Source organism: Rattus norvegicus, chromosome X, assembly GCF_021556685.1.
Source record: "Rattus norvegicus strain SHRSP/BbbUtx chromosome X, alternate assembly SHRSP_T2T, whole genome shotgun sequence".
NCBI classification, from domain to species: domain Eukaryota; kingdom Metazoa; phylum Chordata; class Mammalia; order Rodentia; family Muridae; genus Rattus; species Rattus norvegicus.
In genome coordinates, this window is record NC_141554.1 from 140,564,059 (window position 1) to 140,584,306 (window position 20,248).

At 42.5% G+C, this 20,248-nt stretch overlaps 1 pseudogene; it reads right to left on the minus strand.

Annotated features, from left to right (window-relative positions):
• Nucleotides 1-14,587: 14,587 nt before the first annotated feature.
• Rpl7-ps10 (ribosomal protein L7, pseudogene 10) lies at nucleotides 14,588-15,330 on the minus strand (annotated as a pseudogene).
• Nucleotides 15,331-20,248: the final 4,918 nt, after the last annotated feature.

Below are 20,248 nucleotides of genomic sequence, written 5' to 3' on the forward strand. Positions count from 1 at the left end.
CTCTCTCTCCCTTCAGTCTATTAGCATTAGCTTTTTGTCCAATCCCATTTCTATAAGACTGTCGGTGGTTCATAAAACTCAAGTATAAAAGTAGATAGTTCACATAAAACTACGATCAAATCAATCTGCTGTGCTTTTCCCTTGTTAATCTGTCTTTTGTTATTAGGGGTGTCTGCTTTATGATGGGCAGGAAGAGGGATTGCTCCCTTTTCCTCTCCTACATAGTCTTTGAAAGCACTTGTTCTACAACTTGTATCACTGGCATCACAGAGGCTGTTCATGGGATCAGGAAAATGTCTTAGTTTTTCTCTTTTGAGACCTGATGCCTAGAATCTCCACACTTAGCACCCAGAAAACAAAGTATTTTGAGTAAATCAACAATACTGTTATATAGCTAATTATTATGTATGTGTATGCATACATACTTAAGCACTTGTAATAGCTAATTATTATGCGTATGTGTACATATGCACACACAAATATCTAAGGAACTAAATATTCTAAAACATCACTATGGATATGTTATGCTCATAGGTAATTGCATTAGAACAAGAACAACAGAACAAGGTCTCAATATGTCCACCAGACTGGCCTTAAACTTTTTCTTCTTTTTTTTTTTTTCCGGAGCTGGGGACCGAACCCAGGGCCTTGGGGTTGCTAGGCAAGCGCTCTACCACTGAGCTAAATCCCCAACCCACTGGCCTTAAACTTTTAACCATCCTGTCTCAACCTTTAACCACTGCCACTATACACATGTGCCACCATGCCTGGCTTTTGTACCTTTAGGATATTTCACTGTACATTCTTAGGCTTTCCAAAAATGTTTTCACTAACAAGAAAGATTCCTTTGATATTTAGAAAAAGTGGTCACTTATTAAAATGCACTGCATCTAGGACCATTAATTTGATCAATCACCTAGTAGGCAGTCAATGAGTTCCTAAGAAAAATGTGCTAGGCTAAAAGTAGGCACTGGACGAGGAGGGAGTTTGAAAGGGAAAGGGGCCCTGGTTTACTGAGTAATTAGGATTTTCTAGGCATATTTTGAATGCTAGCTTGTTTATCTTCAACAATCCTGGGAGCTGTTTTTTACTACTATGGTCACACAGATGAGGAAACTGAGGTTCACAGAGCTCACGTGACCTGGCTAAGCCCAGTTATTTAGTTGAAATAATGGGCCTAGAAGGCAAAGTTGCCTACTCACTCAAGAATCTGTGCTCATTAATTACATGCCGTTTTCTCTCCTTATATGTACATTTGAGTCCGGCCTTTTAACCCTAAGGTCTCCCAGGGAAGATAGCAGGAATGCAAACACAGACAGTCCAGATTCTACGGATGCTTATCACAGATCCTTCTAGCATCCCAGCTGGGAACTCCACCCTCGGAGCGCTTTAGAAGGCTGGAATGCACGTAACCTGCTTTTAGCCCCACTAGTCAGGCTCAGAGGTAAGCCTGCAATTACCATTGCTGTTCCAAGCGCTTGGATTGCAAATGGAGGATTCATTCCCTTTTGCCATCAGACTATAATTCCTATACTAATCACCCTGGGAGCATATTAAAATGCAGATTCTGAAAAGTGTGCCTGTGGAGGAGGGGCCGAGTTACTGCCTTTCCAACAGGTTTCCTAATGATGCTGAAGCTGCCAGTTGGAGAACTGAGAACGGGCACTAAGGAGTTAATGGAGTTATCCTTCATCCAAATCTCAGCAGGCTTCTCTCCAGCCCCAAGCTTGTGCAGAGCTGCCTTTCACCTCCCTGAGGGCCTTTGGAAGAACCCTGTACTGCACAAGTTAGGAAAGCCAGTCACATCACTTCTCAGCCTTTTGGCTATGATCAAGTGCTGGAAAGCCAGTCACCCCATGAAAGGGCATGGGATTGTCTAAGCCCCATCCCATCCCCAGGAATCTGGGTCATTCCAGTGTCTGTGTGGGTGAGGGGTGCTTTTCCTGTGGTTATCCATGCAGCCCTCACCATAGGAGTTGGAAAAGCTCTTCTTCTTGGGAGGTTGGGTATTTCAGGTGTGGTGTCTAGATGCTGCTGGGCCTGCCCCCTGTTCTGTGACACATGGGTGGGATGGATGCCCAGAGAACATTTTAAACTGTCCTTTATATGTACAATAAGTTGAAATTTGTTTCACATAAAACCAGATGCAGGTTTCATTTTTTTTTATGCTAAGGGAGAACTCAGGGCCCAACAGATGCTCAGGAAACATTCTATTCCCGCTGAGCATCACTTCCATTGTCTTCCCCAGGTTTTGTAATTATATAAACACTTAAGGATTTTGTTGTTGTCTTTTCTTTGGGGGCAAGGTGTCATGTAGACAAGGTTGTTCTGAACCTAGCTATGTGGCTGAGGATAACCTTGAACTTCTGATCTTCCAGCCTTCTCCTCCAGAATGCTGAGATTAGATGCCCATCACAGCACTTTGACTGTGGTTTATGCTGTACTGGGGCAAGGACTTCCTGCAAGTCAGACAAGCCCTCTCCCAATTGAGCTACATTCCCAGTCCCTTATGAAGGAAACATGTAACATAAAAAATGACTAAAAGGAAGGGGAGGGGGTCCAGAGGGAAGGGTATAATGAAGGGAAGATAGGTTCAAAAGTATATTAGGTACTTTCATGTAAATGGCCTTATGTGACCCAATTTTGTAATAAAAATACAAAAAGCATAAAAATAACTGATCTTATTACCCTGGTGTCTTAGTTAGGGTTTCCATTGTTATGAAGGATATCATGACTAAGGGAACTCTCATAAAGGACAACACATAAATGGGACTGGCTTACAGTTTCAGAAGTTCCATCCATTATCATGTCTGAAAGCATCTATGATTCTGAAGAAGGAGCTGAGAGTTCTGCATCTTGATCCAACTGTAGTCAGGAGCGACTGTCCGATTGGGCAGCTAGGAAGAGGGTTTCAAAGCCTACTCCCACAGTGAAACACTTCCTCCAATAAGGACACACCCTCTAATAGTGCTACTCCCTGGGCCAAGCATATTCAAACCACCATACCTGGTATCACATCTATTCCTCCTCTTCTTCCTCTTCCTCTTCCTCCTCCTCTTCCTCCTCCTCTTCTTCATCCTTTTCATCTTCACCTTCATCTTGTTCCCCCTCCTTCTCTTCCTCCTCCTCTTCTTCCTGATTTCTCATCTTCACATTCTGTTTCTTTACTGTCCTCATATGTCTTCCTTCTTCCATTAGGTCTTCATTGACTTCCTCAGGAGACTAATATTCTCTCTGCCCTTCCAAAACATTCTGTGAGTTACAAGACCTTGCAGTTGGCTTGCAAGACTGTCTTTTACATAATCTTAACCTTCTTAGTGAGAGGGACCACATCTTCACCTCTGTAACTCCTTTAACCAGCACATCTGCTACTTGGGAAATCCCCAGTATGTTTTCTCAAATCAATTAGCATGTGTATATTCACAATCCTACCATGAGAAACATGTTATTTTGTAATTTGCTTCTGTTACTGAGCACCAGAGTGAGCGTGTCTCTTATTTTTCACATAATGTATTTCAATGGCTTTCTAATGTTCTGTTGCATTCATGGAAACTGATTTTCATAATTGTTTCCCTCTTTCTGCGATGCTTGTTTTCAGCCTCAAAGTTCTCAGAGTAACTAACACTGAATGGAATGCCTCAGTATGTAAAGCATCTAATTATTTTTTCAGTGAATAAAATTTACAAGAGTAGTTTATTTCTTCATGAAGCGATGCTTTTCAAGAGGCTAAAACATGGCTTGTCTGGGAGGCAGAAGCAGGTGGGTCTATATCAGTCTGAGGCCATAGAAAGTTACAGGACAGTGATGGCTACTTGTGACTCTGCTTCAGTAAAACAAGGAAGGGGAGGAGGAGGAGGAGGAGGAGGAGGAGGAGGAGGAGGAGGAGGAGGAAGAGGAGGAGGAAGAGGAGGAGGAGGAGGAGGGGGAGAGGAAAAAAGAGGAAGAAGAGAACAAAGAAGAGGAGGATAAAGAGGAAGAACAGGAGGTAGAGGGAAAGGAACAGGAGCAGAAGAAACAGGAGGTAGAGGAAGAGGAGGAGGAGGAAGAGGAGGAAAGGAGGAAAAGGAGGAAAGGAGGAAGAGGAGGAAGAAGAGGAGGAACAGGAGGAACAGGAGGAACAGGAGGAACAGGAAGAAGAGGATGAAGAAGAGAAGGAGGAAGAGGAGGAAGAGACAAAGAAGAGGAGGAGGAACAGGAGGTGGAGGAGGAAGGGGAACAGGAGATAGAGGAGGAGGAAGAGGAAGAAGAGGTAGAAGAGGAGAAGGAATAGGAGGTAGAGGAGGAAGGGGAACAGGAGTTAGAGGAGGAGGGGGAGGAGGAAGGGGAGGTAAAGGAGGAGAAAGGGGAATAGGAGGGGAGGAGGAAAGGGAACAGGAGATAGAGGAGGAGAAGGAACAGGAGGAGGAGGAAGAAGAGGAGGAGAGGAAAAGGAGGAGGAAGAAGAGGAGGAGAGGAAAAGGAGGAGGAAGAAGAGGAGGAGAGGAAAAGGAGGAGAAGGAACAGGAGATGGAGGAGGAGGAGGAGGAGGAGGAGGAGAAGGAGGAGGAGGAGGAGGAGGAGGAGGAGGAGGAGAAGGAGGAGGAGGAGGATAAACCAGAAGCCTATTACTGTGATGTGTGCCTGTAATCTAATCAAGGTGAGTATTAGTTCACAGCTGACTTGGGCTATAGAGCAAGACACTATGTCAAAAAGAAAATAAGCTATTTTATACCAATACTATACGAACTCAGCATTGTGACTTAAATTCATTTATGTAAGTAGCTGAAACTTTGCTCAGTGGTAACATGTTAGAGGCTGAGGGCTCAAGCCTCAGTAACACCTAAGAAATTATTCTTGTGGCTAGTCAGCTGGCTCAGCCAGTAAAGGTAAGGTACTTGCCACACAAACCTGATAAGCGGAGTTCACTCCTAGAATCTACCTCTCCTAGCACTCCTACAGAGAAGTGGAGGCCGAGACAGAAGAATGGCCTAGAATCTGTCAAACTAGCTAGTCTGGAGTACACACTGTGGAAGAAACAGTGAGAAAGACCCTTCCTCACAACCAAGGTGGAAGGAGAAAACATTCAGATTTTTAAAACTTTTTATTCATTTTTGTGACTTACATGTCATGCACCCCGATCCCACTGATCTCCCCATCCCTTTGTTCCTTCATACTGCCCTCTACCCTTGCAAGCTTCCCCACAAAAGGAAATAAAAAATAAAAATATTTAAACAAACAAAAATATGTCCAGAAGTTACAGTGTGCCACAGTATGTCACACAGTAAATCCTTTTGTCCACTCTGTACCTCACCTGGGCAGCACAGTACAGCTGACCATTAGTGGGAGAGCTGGCCCTGCCTCTCATCTGTTGTGAAGTGCCATGGGTACAGGAGAGATGGTCCTTCACACTACCCCTTGTCACCTTCTGGGAAGAGAGCTGCCCTCCCCCAATAACATTTATGTTTTTAAGAAAGGGCTTCATTCCATAGACTGTGCTGGCCTACAACACTTGAAGCCCCAGAAAGCTGTCTGCTTTTCCTCTGAGAGTTCTGGGATTAAATACGAATGCTACCACATTTGGCTTTTAAATTTTTTTGTTTTGTTTTTTGCTGTTGTTGTTTCAAGACAGGGTTTCTCTGTGTAGCCTTGGCTGTCCTGGAACTTTCTCTATGGACCAGGCTGGCTTCAAACTCAGAGATCTACCTCCCTCTTCCTTCTGAGTGCTAGGAATAAATGTGTGTGTAACCACTACCCTGTTAAAGTTTTTTTTTTTTTTTTAAAGAAAATTATTCTTCTATCGGTTTTCAGCAATTACATTATCATCATTCTATTTCTTTCATTGAAATGTAATGAAATTTAATAAGCATTTTTAGTTTGAGATCTATGTTAAGCCATACTATAAAACCTTGGTATAGTTGAGGCTTCTGGGTGTCAAGGGATGCTTGTGTACTCATACCTAATGGATGAATGCAAGAACTTTTGGTATTTCGTAGGAAATGACCTCAGGAGAAAAGCAGACATCTCAGCATAGACAAGACATCATGAGGTATGGCTTCCCTCAGGTGCTTATGAAAGGATCAATCTGAGCAAGCTCAGCGACTATACTGGTTAAAGCCTCCATTCATTTACAAAGACGAAAGGGAGACTTTAGCCTTGCCTTCTATAATAGGAATTTGTTCGTGGCTTTACTGGCACTGGGTTATTTCTGAATACGAATACATTGTCTTGTTCTCTAAGTCTTTGAAGCCACTTCTAACATTTTATATCTAGGTAGCTGATTAACTATATCTCTTCTGATTATTGATTTTATATTTGGAAGTTCTCAGATGAACCAGTGATGAGTAGGAACCCATTTTCATTCTCTCTCTTCCTCTCTCTCTTCTTTCCCTCTCTCTTCTCACGTATATACATCTTTCATAAACACGTATGTATGTATGTATATATGTATGTATGTATGTATGTATGTATGTATGTATACATGCATGCATATATAGAAATTGAACCTAGGTCCTTTGACAGACAACAGTCTTGAAGGATAATTTCACTGATTACAAAATTCTGGGTTGACAATTTTTCTTTCCTTATCCATATCTTCTTTTTGTTTTTTTTTTAAAGATTTATTTATTTAATGTTTGTGAGTGAGTACACTGTCGCTGTCTTCAGACACACCAGAAGAGGGCATCAGATCTCACTACAGATGGTTGTGAGCCACCATGTGGTTGCTGGGATTTGAACTCAGGACCTCTGGAAGAGCAGTCAGTGCTCTTAACCACTGAGCCATCTCTCCAGCCCCCCATGCCTCCTTCTTTTCTTTTTTCCTTGTTCTCTTTTCAGTTTTTCCTTTTTCCTCTTCCTCCTTATCTTAGTAAGGCTTGTATTACCGTAATAAGCACCGTAACCAAAAACACCTTGGGGAGGGAAGAGTTTATCTGGCTTACGTTTATAGTCTCTCATGAAGGGAAGTCTAGGCAGGAACTCAAGGCATGAAACTGAAGAAGTAGTCATGAAGGAACACTACTTATGTGACTTGCTTAGCCTGCTTTCTCATACCACCTAGGACTACTTGCCCAGTGGTAGTACCACTCTCAGTGGGCTATGCCCTCCCACTTTAATCATTAATCAAGGAAATACTCTCAAAGACTTGACTACAGGATGGCTACTACTTGACTACAATCTGATGGAGGCATTTTCTCAACTGAGGTTCCTTCTTCCCAGGTAACTATAGAGTGTGTCAATTGACAAAAACAAACAACCAACCAACCAAACAAACAAACCAGCATACTCCCTTCTTTCTTCTCCAATACCACTTTCTTCTTTGATGGGGAGGCAGTGTTCCATACATCCCAGGCTGTGGTGATTTGAATATGCCCAGCCCAGGGAGGGAGTGGCTTGATTAAAAAGTGTGGCCTTGGGGTTGGGGATTAAGCTTAGTGGTAGAGCGCTTGCCTAGCAAGCGCAAGACCCTGGGTTCGGTCCCCAGCTCCGAAAAAAGAAAAAGGAAAAAAAAAAAGTATGGCCTTATTGGAGTAGGTGTATCACCGTGGGTGTCAGCTATGTAAGATCCTCATCCTAGCTGCCTGGAAGTCAGTATTCTCCTAGCAGCCATCAGATGAAAATGTAGAACTTTCAGCTCCTCCTGCACCATGCCTGCCTTCATGCTGCCATTGTCCCTGCCTTGATGATAATGGACTGAAACTCTGAACCTGTAAGTCAGCGCCAATTAAATGCTGTCCTTATAAGAGTTGCCTTGGTCATGGTGTCTGTTCACAGAAGTAAAACCATAAATAAGACACAGGCTGGTTTATATGAAGTGCTGGGAAGGGAACCCAGGACTTTGTGCACGCTAAGCTGGCACTCTGCCTACGGAGCTGAACTCCTAGCACCCTGAATGCTTTTGCTTTAGTACTTTAAAACTGCTGCTCTTTAGGGCTTTTTTTTGGCCTCCATAGTTTATGATTATTAATATTATTTCCCTACATACAGTATTTTGTTTATCTGACACAATCAATTCTGCCTCCTCTCTCTCTCTCTCTCTCTCTCTCTCTCTCTCTCTCTCTCTCTCTCTCTCTCTTTTGTAACTTCATTTCTGATTATAGAATCTATGACTTCCCACATTGCTAGATAGTGCTCTACTACTGACTTACATTCTTAGACCAAAACCGTTTTTCTTTCTTTTTAAAAATTTACTTTTTACTTATTCATTTTACATTCTGCTCACTGCCCACCTTCCAGTCACCCTCTCCCGCAATTGTTCCTCTTTCTGCCCTCCTCTTCTCCTCTGAATAGATGGGGCCCCTTGGGTATCCCTCCCCCACCCTTCAAGTAAGACTAACTTTTCACATTTAGGTTTCAGCTGCATGGCTAATATGTTTCTGGTATAGTTTCTTTGTATTTGTCATATTTGTAGTTCCTAAAATTTTAGAAGTTTTGGAAATTGTATATTTTCTTACTGTTTTTGCATCTTTTAGGACAATTGCCTATGTATTGGGCCTTTTAATATTGTCTATGGAAACTTGAGGGCCTGCTTATCGTGGTTTTTAAGCTCTTTGAATTAAAATTTCTTTCTTTTTTTTGGTAAAATTGGCATATATACCTTATAATATAAAGATGAGCAGCTCTATGGGCCCTGGGAACTAAATTCAGCTGAAGTCATTTAACAGTCATTTATATATATTTATTAATATAACAATTCAATTTTTAGCTTTCTGAAAAACCTTTATATTGATTTCTATGGTGTCTGAAATAATTCACACTCCCAGTAATAGTACGTAAAAGTTTTCATTTCTCCACATCCTATCCAGGATTTGTTGTTACTTGTTATCTTGAGGACAGTCATCAGTCATTCTGACTGAGTAATATAGAATCTCAATTTTGTTTGAATTGTCTTTACCTGGTGGCTAAAGATGTTAAAAGATTAGAAAGTTTTCATTTGTCTGTTTTCGTATTTACCAGTTGCTTTACTTTTTTGCATTCTGCCAAGTCTATTTAGTGTTCCTTTCGTGTTTTCTCTCTCCATAATATATGGTATATATGTACAATATGTGATATATGTATAATATATTATAAGTAAATCAATATAATTCTGTCTGGTTGACCTTTTACAGTTCTGATTTCTCTTTTTACCATTCTTCAAAAGCATGTTTTCCTTTTCTCATTGATCATAGCTTTATTGATACCTTTAACTATCTTCTTTGTCTTATTTGGCAATTCTTTTATCTGGGCTATCTCGAGGTTCAAGTGGATTGCTATCTTCTCTCTTTAAAGAGGTAGGTTGCACGCCCTTGCCTCCCTAAAGCATTAAATACTTTTGTATTAAATGTTTGTCATAAAACTGGGTGACTTGTGAAGACTCTGAATGATGCTGTATTCCTCCAAAACTATTGGTTGCTGTTATTTTTTATGTAAGCTTAATCTTAGGCTAGAAATTTTGCTTCATTTATGGAGGCCATAAACTTAAGTATCAGGTCATATCTTTAAACTTTAAGGTAACTGGAATGTGCTGTGGGCACACGTGATGTGTCATTCATGATTCACGACACAGTTTAGGGACAGAGTATGTAGCTTCCTTAATCTACCTTTCTCCATCCTAGAATTCCTTTAGTATTGTTTCAATACCTACAATTCTGACATCTTGTTCTTCAGGACAGAAGAATGGCAGGCTTCCTATTAGAATTTTACATTTCTTCTTGCAGTAGGCTTTATTTACGTTTAAAAAAGGAGTGGGGAAAACGGATTCCTCACTTTCTAGGTTCAAAATTGATTGTTCCTTTCCTTTCATTCTCCAGAAACTCTGGCTTCCTTCATTTCTTTTTGCCTTTGTATATTTTCCCGAGAAATTCTAGTTGTTATCTTAAGGGAAGGGAATCTGTGAACAATTTCTTATTCCACACTGGAAATGGAAACTCATTTCTATATAATATTAATTAATTGATTGATTAATTAATTAACTAATGTGTGTGGTGTATACAAGCCACATTTTGAAAGTAAAAGTCAGAGGACAAATTTGGGAGGTCTGCTTTTTCCTTATACCTTTACTTGAGCTCCAGGAATTGAATTCAGACTTTTATCTGCTGAGGTTTTGTGAGTGCATGCCAAGGTTTTTAATAAAAAAGGAATTCAAGGGATTTACCTCCTGTATACTCATATACAAGTTTATGTAATAAAGAACACAAACCTACCTATAATTGTATTTCATCTTTCTTTTCCCTCCCTTTTTTCTTTTCAAGACAGGATCTCTCTCTCTCTTTTTTTTTTTTTTTCTTTTTTTCGGAGCTGGGGACCGAACCCAGGGCCTTGTGCTTCTTAGGCAAGCGCTCTACCACTGAGCTAAATCCCCAACCCCCAGGATCTCTCTCTTAAGCTAGCCTGGAACTTTCTACGTATTTAAGGACCTTAAACTTCTAGTCCCCTGCTTTATCTCTGTGCTGGAATTACAGGCATGAATTCCCATGCTTGGATTATGAGTTTCTGGGAACAAACCCAGGGCTTCTAATATTCTAGGCAAGCACTACCAATTGAACTACATCCCCAGCCCTGAGAAATACATTTTTAAGTTTTTGTTTATTTAATTTATTGCACGGGTATGGATGCTTTGCCTGTGCATGTGTGTGCGTGCGCATGTGTGCATGTGTGTGTGCGTGTGCAGTATGTGTGCAGTGTGTGTGTGTGTGTGTGTGTGTGTGTGTGTGTGTGTGTGTGTGTGTGTGTGAAATTTGTGCTTGGTGCTGCAGAGGTACTACACCCCTTGGAACTGAACCTATAGATGTTTGTGAGTCACCATGAAGATGCTGGGAACTGAACCTAAGATCTCGGAAACAGCAGCAAGGGCTCTTAACCAGTGAGTCAAATCTTCAGCCTCTGAGAAATATTTCTTTTACTAAAACAGGAACATAATGTTGATACTATGATGTCATTGCTTTCAATAAGGATAGTGAAAAATGAGACCTGGATCTAAAGAAAGATGATCCAGAGACATGGTACCTTTGAGGGTGAGACCCACAGAAGAGCCTTAGTTTCTTCTCTTTGCCACATAACACAATAGAGTAGAAGTAACAATGTCCTGTGTTTTTTGTTTTAGTAAGTACATGGGGAGGAACTGAGGCTTGAAATGTGTTTTTTTTTCCATTCCTTTCTTTTAGGAGCCATGATAGAAGGAATTCCCAGCACCTAATTTCCAAGGTGAACTAGACAGGTCACACACAGACAATGCTACAGGATGCTGAGAGCAACTATGGTTTCTGGGTACTATCTCCAGTTCTAAGCCCTTAGCGGTGCTAAATACTCATATAGGAGAGGAGGAACAACACATTGTGGAGCACCACTGTTATTTGAGACTTTTCAGGTCCTATCTGCCATAAAGGGGTGTAACTTCCTTCAAAGTCAGATTACCACATGAGAAATTCACCTCCCATGTTTTAGGATCCATCTCCCTTTGGGTAGGTTCGAGATGTTCCCAACTCTTCTCTACATATCTGTTTGTTTAAAAAGTTGAGTATCTGATTAGATAATTTGACTTGGATCCTCTACCCAGTTTGGTAGCCACCAACTCCAGAGTGTGCATTTAAACTCATTATTTTCCTCTGAGGCTCACTTACATTGTCTTGCCATTCATACTTTTTCCAGGGTATCACCACCCAACACTGTTACCCAGAAGAGTCCCCACTGACTGCCTACCCCCACGTCTCAAGCTTTAGCTTCCAATCCTCTGTGACTGTCGTTCTTTGAAGAAATGGCACCAATGATTTTTGGGTGGTGGAGAAAGATGTGGTCAGATTTGGGCTTTGGTATATATGGCAAAGAAACTGAGTATTAGGGAGAGATAGGTGGAAAGTTGTGCCAGTTTGGCTATCAGAGAATCAACAGCAACAGCTGTGCAATAGAACAAAGTGATGCATACATGTAGCACAGGTTTCCCAGACTAGAAGGAATCTTTGGTTTGTGTTTGTTTGTAACCAGAGCTTGGATATACAGGAGCCACACAAAACGCCAAGTATGGTGGTGCAACTCTACAGCCCCAGTACTGGGGAACAGAAAAGTCTGGGAAACACGGTGACTTGTTGAGCATCCAGTCTAACGAAGTGATGAATTCCAAGGTCTGGGAGAGACTCTGTCTTGAAAACAAGGCAGAGAAGTGATTGAGAAAAGACATTTGATGCCAGCACAGATAAACACCTCCATGACTACCACTCCATACAGACTAAGCCAAGCCAGCTCCCAATTCACTAAGTAGCTCAGAGTAACCTTGAACTTAACATTCTCCTGCCTCAGCCTCTGAAATGCTGGAGTTAGAGGTACAAGCCACCACATCCAACACAGATGTACTGTAGACATGCATTGCTCTTGGTGACCAGAAAAGGACATCATATTCACTGAAATTGGAGTTACACTTTGTGAGTTGTCATGTGGTTGCCAGGGATGACACTCTGGTCCTCTGGAAGAAATCAGTGTTCTTAACTCCCAAGTCATCACTCTAGTCCCCAACAGAAGGAATCTCAAAAGTTGAAAAGATATTGATATTGTTCAAAGTACAGGTTTTAAAGTACTTTAATGAGGCATAATAAGATATTGATGGATTCTCACATCTGAACACACCATTGCAACTATTATTCAGATCAAGAAACAGAACATAATAGACTGAGGCTGAATCTCAATTGATAGAGCATTTATTATTGATAGAGCATTATTTACTTAGTATGTACAACACCTGAGTTCTATCTCCAGCACTAAAAACTGGATGTGGCAGCACACATCTATAATCCCAGCATCAAAATAGGATCACCCTTGCTGCATTAAGGACTAGGAAGCCTGCATGAAATGCATGAGAGCATCTCTTAGGAAAATCTACAGAATCAACTAACCTGGGCCCCTAACTCTCACAATGGTAGCTTATTTCCAGAGCATGTGTGAGACGCTGAGTTTCATCAGCAGCACTACTAAGTAAAGATACACAATGGCAAGTGAAAGAACAGGACATCCCTACAGATACACAATGACACGTAAAAGAACAGGACATCCCTACAGATACAAAATGACACGTGAAAGAACAGGACATCCCTACAGATACAAAATGACACGTGAAAGAACAGGACATCCCTACAGATACACAATGACAAGTGAAAGAACAGGACATCACTACAGATACACAATGACAAGTGAAAGAACAGGACATCACTACAGATACACAATGACAAGTGAAAGAACAGGACATCCCTACATTGACACATTGTAGTGAAGTCTCAGAAGAGGGAAAACTTGTCACCAAAAGCATGAAAATAAAGCAGGGTATCCCTTGATGATGTATATGCCTGTGTGTATGTGTTCTGGGGAAAGGGGGTGTGATTAAGTCTGAGATGGGAAAGGAAGCACAAAGTTCACATGTTTGTTTGTTTTGGTAAAGACACTAGGAAAGCAACCTTCTAGGTTGAGGGGAAGCATATGTGCAGCTAGCTGGTGATTTGCAAACCGGTAAGCCTTGTATTGGTTGTGGTGTCCAATGTAGAGCACAGATGACTAGGGAGAAGTAAACAATCACAAAGCAGTATGACTGTGTGACTGCTGTTGGCTCTGAGTAACTCAGAACTCCTCAAGGGAGGGAGAACCAGGCTGAAGGCAGTCAAACCAACTCAACTGGGACTCCCCACCTAAGGTATCCACTGCAAGTTGAGCTCCCTGAACCTTGTCATTTTGATGAAAGGGAAAGCACCTTTTGGTAGAGGATAAGAGGACCTCTCCATGTGTTAGAACATGAAATGAGAGAAGAGGAAATGAGATCACTCCCTGTATGATGTTCTCCAGAGGAGGTGTTTTTATTTGCCCTTCTAGAGTTTTCTTTTGGATTCTTTTAGTTGATTGACTTCTCTCACCTTGCTTTAAGCTCCAAAGATCTGGCTACATCCCATTTTGCCTAGGCTGGTGGCAAGCATGCTATAGGATATCCATGAACATCTTGGTTAATATCTGGGGACTGTTTGAACTTTCAAAATGAGTTCTGTTTCTTTTTGTTCTCACTTTCAGCTTTCAGTGTTTGCTAGCTGTGGGCCGCCTCTAACTATCTCTCTCAGCACAGCATGCTGGCATCACATTTTATATATTTAGTTTTATATTAACTTTCATTTTAAATTCTTGAGTTTTTGAGACAAGGTCTCTCTATGTAGCCCTAGCTATTCAGGAACCCTCCATGTAGACCTGACTGGCCCTAAACTTGCAGACATCCACCTGCCTCTGCTTCCTGAGTTAGGATTAAAGGTGTGTCACCATGATTAGCTTAAATTTAAATTTTGTTTATTTTTATTGTATATGTGAGCATGGACATGTATACAAGCCTCTCAGGAGTGACAGGAGATCAATAATAGGGTCCCAGGCTTACTCAGCAAGGGTCTCTACTAGTTTAAATATGTTGACAGTCCTATTTATTTATTTTTGAGACAGTGTCTTAAGCAGCCTGAGTTGACTTTAAATTCCTTCCTTCTTTCTTTCCTTCCTTCCTTCCTTCCTTCCTTCCTTCCTTCCTTCCTTCCTCTTTCCTTCTTTCCTGTCTGTCTGTCTGTCTTTTGCCAAGCTGTGACTATTTATTAACTGACCAGATTATAAAAATACCATGGGCATTACCTTAGTCCATCCGTCTAATAAGCCTGTCTATCTGGTCTTCCTGTTGCCAGCATCTCTACCTTCTACAAAGTGAGGTGTCTTTTTCTCCATTCCACCTCGGGGGGGGGGGGGGAGATGTTTGAAGGGCCATGGGGAGTTGTTTGCTTCCTTGAAGCGTTTCCCAACTGTATAGATCTCATGAATTAGATCCTCCATGCAGATGATGCCAAATTTACCAAGAGAATGAGCAATCAAGGAATTATCTATCAAGGTAATGCTCTTTTTATTGATTTTGCCATAGCCTTGCTTGTAGATGAGCTCATTTACTGACTTCAGGTTGCGGTGCCACCATGCAATGTACGGTTCCATGATCCTCAGCATGTTAACTGAAGCCTTGTTGAACTAACAAAGGTGCCATTGAAGATCTGCCGGAGACGAAGCAGCTGTCACATCTTGCACACCTTTGGGCTCACTCCATTGATACCTCGGGCTCTGATGACAAAGGCCAATTTTGGTTCTGCGGGCACATAGAGCTCTCCTTACCCTCCTAGCCATGAGAATCTCAGTCCGGTACGTCTGTCTGTACTCCTTGTGAGAGTGCTTTGCCTTCTCATAGATGAGCTTCCTCCTTGCCTTTCCCAGTGTCTTCAGGGCAAACTTCTTCCTCAGGCGCCTCACCCTCAACTCTGCAAAATTCCTTCGCTTTTTCTCAAGGGTTTCTGGCTCAGCGGGAACCTTCTTTTTCTCCTCTGGTACAGCCGCCATGGTTCCAGCTGGAAAATGACTGACTTCAAATTTCATGTCTGCTTATGATGACCTTGAATGATCCTGCTGCCCTACCTCCTGAGTACTGGGATTGCCTTGTGTGTCCCACCATGTTCAGTTTTCATGATGCTGGACATGCAATATGTAAGGCATTTTGCATGCTACGCAAGCACTCTAAAAATTGAATGCTGTCTCCAGCCTTTAGTTTTTATTTTATTTTATTTTATTTTATTTTATTTTATTTTATTTCATTTCATTTCATTTTGGAGTTGGGGCAGTCTGTCATGTAACTCCAGCTGGATTCCCACTTGCTAGGTAGCCAAAGATGACCTTGTACTCCTGAACTTCTTACTCCACCTCCTGAGTGCTGGGATTACAGGCATGTATGTCATCACGCCCAGCTAGTGGCAAAGTGAAGGTGCTTTATAAATCATAGCCTGAGCTTGAGAAATATGCCGACGTGCATCCCCTTTCCAATTAGATGGGAAAGCAGGGGAGCTTGAGAGCCAATGGAGCCTCCACTGAAGATCTCATTACAGTGTAAAATCTTGGATGTTAACCAAAAACTGTCCGTCAATGTTCAACTCCAGCAATTACAGCTTCCGCATGGGAATGTTACTCTATCTAGGGCTACATTTCATCTGGGGAGAGCTAGCTGATGGCTGTGAGTCAGGATGCAGGTGTGTTGGAGACGTTAAGTAGTTAATTTTTGATCAAATGTCTGGAGCCCTTACAGTGAAAGCCATTTCAGGAAGAGCCCATTGTTGCCAGCCATTATCTTCTTTAGACATTCCTTCTCCTCACTTACTTGCTCTCACACAAGTTGGAGGGAAGAGAGGGATGCGACCTACCATGGTAATCCACTCCTGCAAATGCCCATGGAAATCAGTGAGAATTGGGAAAGCGACTTTCAAAGGAACCCTGCTGAAGGGTCCAGGACCTCCCAGCACCAATTATTTGAAGAAATTCAAAGCAAATTAGCACTCTGGCTAATTAAAAAATAAAGGGGAGAGGTAAGTCAGTGAAAATGACCCATCAACTTGATAAACAGTCCACATGTTTGCGGAATGCCTCCAGTGTTAATTGAGGACTGGATGACTCAACACTCCAGAAGCCAAAACATCCAGTCCTGTGAAATAGCAAAGAGAAGGTGCTCTGGGGCCAGGCCCTGAAGCCTATGGTTTTTCACATCTGCAAGCAGCCTCCAGGCCAGTCCTTTCCAACACCAGATGTTTATGCTCCACTTCCTGACCTCCCTTCCAAATGGCAGTTCTTAGAGTCCCACGGAAGGGCTTCACAGGCTGTTTGTTATTTGTGTGGAATACTGTGGATTTGTGTGTGTGTGTGTGTGTGTGTGTGTATGTGTGCCTGAAATGACTTCCTGACAGAATTGTTTCCCCAAATGACAATATTTCGCTAAGAAACAGTTTGAAAACAAGGACCAGAATGTGAACATGACCTTCTGTGTTTTGCACAGATAAGACCCCAACGATGCCCAGGCTGTATGGGTATGGGTAAAGGTAAGTTCTTAGGGACCATAGATGATTTGCACTTGAAGATAAGACATATTTTAGAGCCCCTAGGGAGAATCAAGCCCCAGAGTGTTCTTCCTTCCCTAGGGTGGAAACCATGCCAAGGGTAATGAGAGAAACAGACGGCAATGTTGAGACTGGCAGCTCGAAAGATTGAGCAAACCCAGAATTCGGTCATTTGCAAAGTGGCTGGAGGAATGGCATTTTTGCAGGCAGAGCAGTCACCTGTAGGCGATGACATGTCAATAATAAAGTGCCTGTCACTTCCACTTGCTCCAGGCTTTTTTGGTTCAGGATGCCACAAAGAAGAAACTTCTTGACTTAAGGGGATAAGCAGAAGAAATGAGTAGACTGAAAGGCATGACGGAAGGCCTTCAGCCCTCTGACAGAATAGCAGCTCCATCTGTCAGGGAAGTGCTGTGAGCAAAGGAGGTGCTATCACATACCTCAAATCCTGTCCCATGAGGCCTTCTCTTCTCCGATCCTAAGTGGCATAGACCTCTAGTCCTAGCTATTCAAGAAGCTGACACTGGATGATTGCAAATTCATGCTCTGCCTGGGTTACAGAGTGAATTCAAGACCCACCAAGGCAATTTAAGGCCCTATCTCAAAAGAAAAGGCTAAAAAGGGTTGCGAATGTGTGAGGCTGTAGGTTTACTACTAAGTACGGCAAATAAATTAAAAATGAAAATGTCAAAAGCTCTCCTGCAGACTAAGGAGGTTAATTCAATGGGTAGCGGTGGGTAGAGTAAGCAAGCATTAGGCCCGGAGTTTGGATCCCCAGCATACATACAAAAGGGCCCTGGCAGAAAGGAGGATCCCTGGAGATTAATGGCTCCATTTGGCAAAACTAGTTGGCCACTAAAAGGTCCCTGGCAGATAGGCAGATCCCTGGAGATTAATGGCTCGATTTGGCAAAACTAGTTGGTTACTGAGCTCCAGGTTCAGTGAAATATCATGTCAAGGGGTGCGGGTGGTGGGGATTGGGCTGGTGAAAAAGTGAGATAGCTCTGGAGATAAAATTGCTTGATGACCTGACTTCAATCCCCAAAGCCCATGGTGGAAGGAGGAAACTGACACCTGAACACCTGTGCTGTGATCACCACATGGGACTGTAACACATGTGTGGCTGCATTCACACACACTCATAATCCCACGTGCAATAACACTGATGAGGAAATAAAGAGGAAAGTGATAGAGGAAGACATATTAGATACATTTCTACATATTAGATACATTAGGTAGTTTCTACACGTACATTTGAGTGCATGCATCTTAGTCAGGTTTCTATTCCTGCACAAACATCGTGACCAAGAAGCAAGATGGGGAGGAAAGGGTTTATTCGGCTTACACTTGCACATTTCCATTCATCACCAAAGGAAGTCAGGACTGGAACTCAAGCAGGTCAGGAAGCAGGAGCTGATGCAGAGGCCATAGAGGGATGCTGCTTACTGGCTTGCTTCCCCTGGCTTGCTTGCTTGTTTGCTTATAGAACCCAGGACCACCAGCCCAAGGATGGCAGAACTCACAATGGGCTGGGCCCTCCCCCTTGATCACTAATTGAGAAAATGCCTTACAACTGGATCTCATGGAGGCATTTCCTCAAGGGAGGCTCCATTCTCTGCGATAACTCCAGTTTGTGTCAAGTTGACACACAAAACCAGCCAGTACAACACGCATGAACATATACACAATGATACATTACACATAACACACACACACACACACACACACACACACACACACACACACACACGGAGAGGGCTCTCTTCTTAGGTCTTTATTAGTAAGGTACTATATTTTGTGTGTGTATTTGTTTATTTCCTTGCTTATTTGAGACAAGGCTGCAAATTCAATAAGCAGCGAGGATGACATTAAATTATCCCGATCCTTATTACCTTCACCTCCCTTCTGAGTGCTGGGATTATAGGTATGTGTCACCTTTGCAATTTTATGTGATACTAAGAATTAAGCCCAGGGCTCATGCATGCTAGGCAAGCACTCTACCAACTGATCTGCATCCCCAGTCCTAGGAAAGAACGTCTTAGAGTTAAATAAAAACACCCTTGGGAGTGAGGTACTGGTGCACACCTTTAACCCCAACAGACAGATGCAAGTGGGTCTCTTTAGAGTTCGAGGGCAGCATGGTCTACAGAGCAAGTTCCAGGATAGCCAAAGCTACATACCGAAACCCTGTGTTGGAAAACCAAAACCAAATCAAACCAAACCAAAGAATTCCCCCTTGGAGCTATTGCAAATTCTGACCCGTCCCTTTGCTTTCCTCCTGGGAAAAATGGTTTGGGGGTTGGGGATTTAGCTCAGCGGTAGAGCGCTTGCCTAGGGAGCCCAAGGCCCTGGGTTCGGCCCCCAGCTCCGGAAAAAAAAAGAAAAAAATGGTTTGGTGGTGGCAGTGGTGAAAGGCAGTATGACCAAAGCCTATAGGAGCCCTCACAGCACGGTTGCTTCTCCTATTTGTACTCAGAGAAACTTCTGGAAAAAGAACCAACAGGGTTTAACACTGGGTAGAAGTAGAATTGTGGGGGATGAATGTGTTGTGGGTTATTTCCAAGGTTCATGCTGGGAAGAACAGCAGCCTGACTGCTGGGCCTGGGGGACAAGCTGGGCCTGGGTGGGGCTGGTGACAAGCCAAGTTCTATTTCAGATGGTGTTTTCCAGGACAGGAGGAATAGCTGCCTCCTGGTCATTTGTTTTATACGGATATTCATCTTTTGCTGGCTGAGGCTCCAAGACGGTCTTGTTTAGAGAAATGGGCAGCAGTACAGGAGAAGGTATATTTTATAGCGACATAGCTAAAAATACTGCTTTCTCTCTTTGCCTTTTCACAGCTGCAGATTCCCAGCCCTGATCCTCACTGGGAGAAATAATAAAATACATGTGTTTATAATAAAATTCATATTTCCCTCTTCCTGTGATGTCTCCCAGTTGTAGGTTCCCATCCGCTTGCTGTTTTACCTATCATTTAACAAATGTATTTTAAGAAAAGTAATCTTTTCCACTGACATGTCCTATAAATGTCACATCCTCAGCTTTGGTTCTCATTGAGAAGCAGAGATGCATGTTTTGAATATTTCTGAAAATGCCTTTCACTCCATTCCCAGGCTAAGAGTTTCAAATGCTTCATCTGTGACAATATATACAGACCAGGCAGGATACCATGCCATGAGTCCCTTAAGACTGACTATTAAGGGCAAGAGGAGAGTTTCAGTTCTGGGAAAGTAAACTCCAGTAGGTGGCTGAATCCTAGTTTCACTTCTAGGAATCATCACTCAGGTGTTCTCAGTGCAAAGCATTCTGGGAAGTCAAAGCTTGGGCCTGGCCCAGCTAGATAGCTCAGTAGGTAAAAGCATTTGCTGTATAAACCTGAC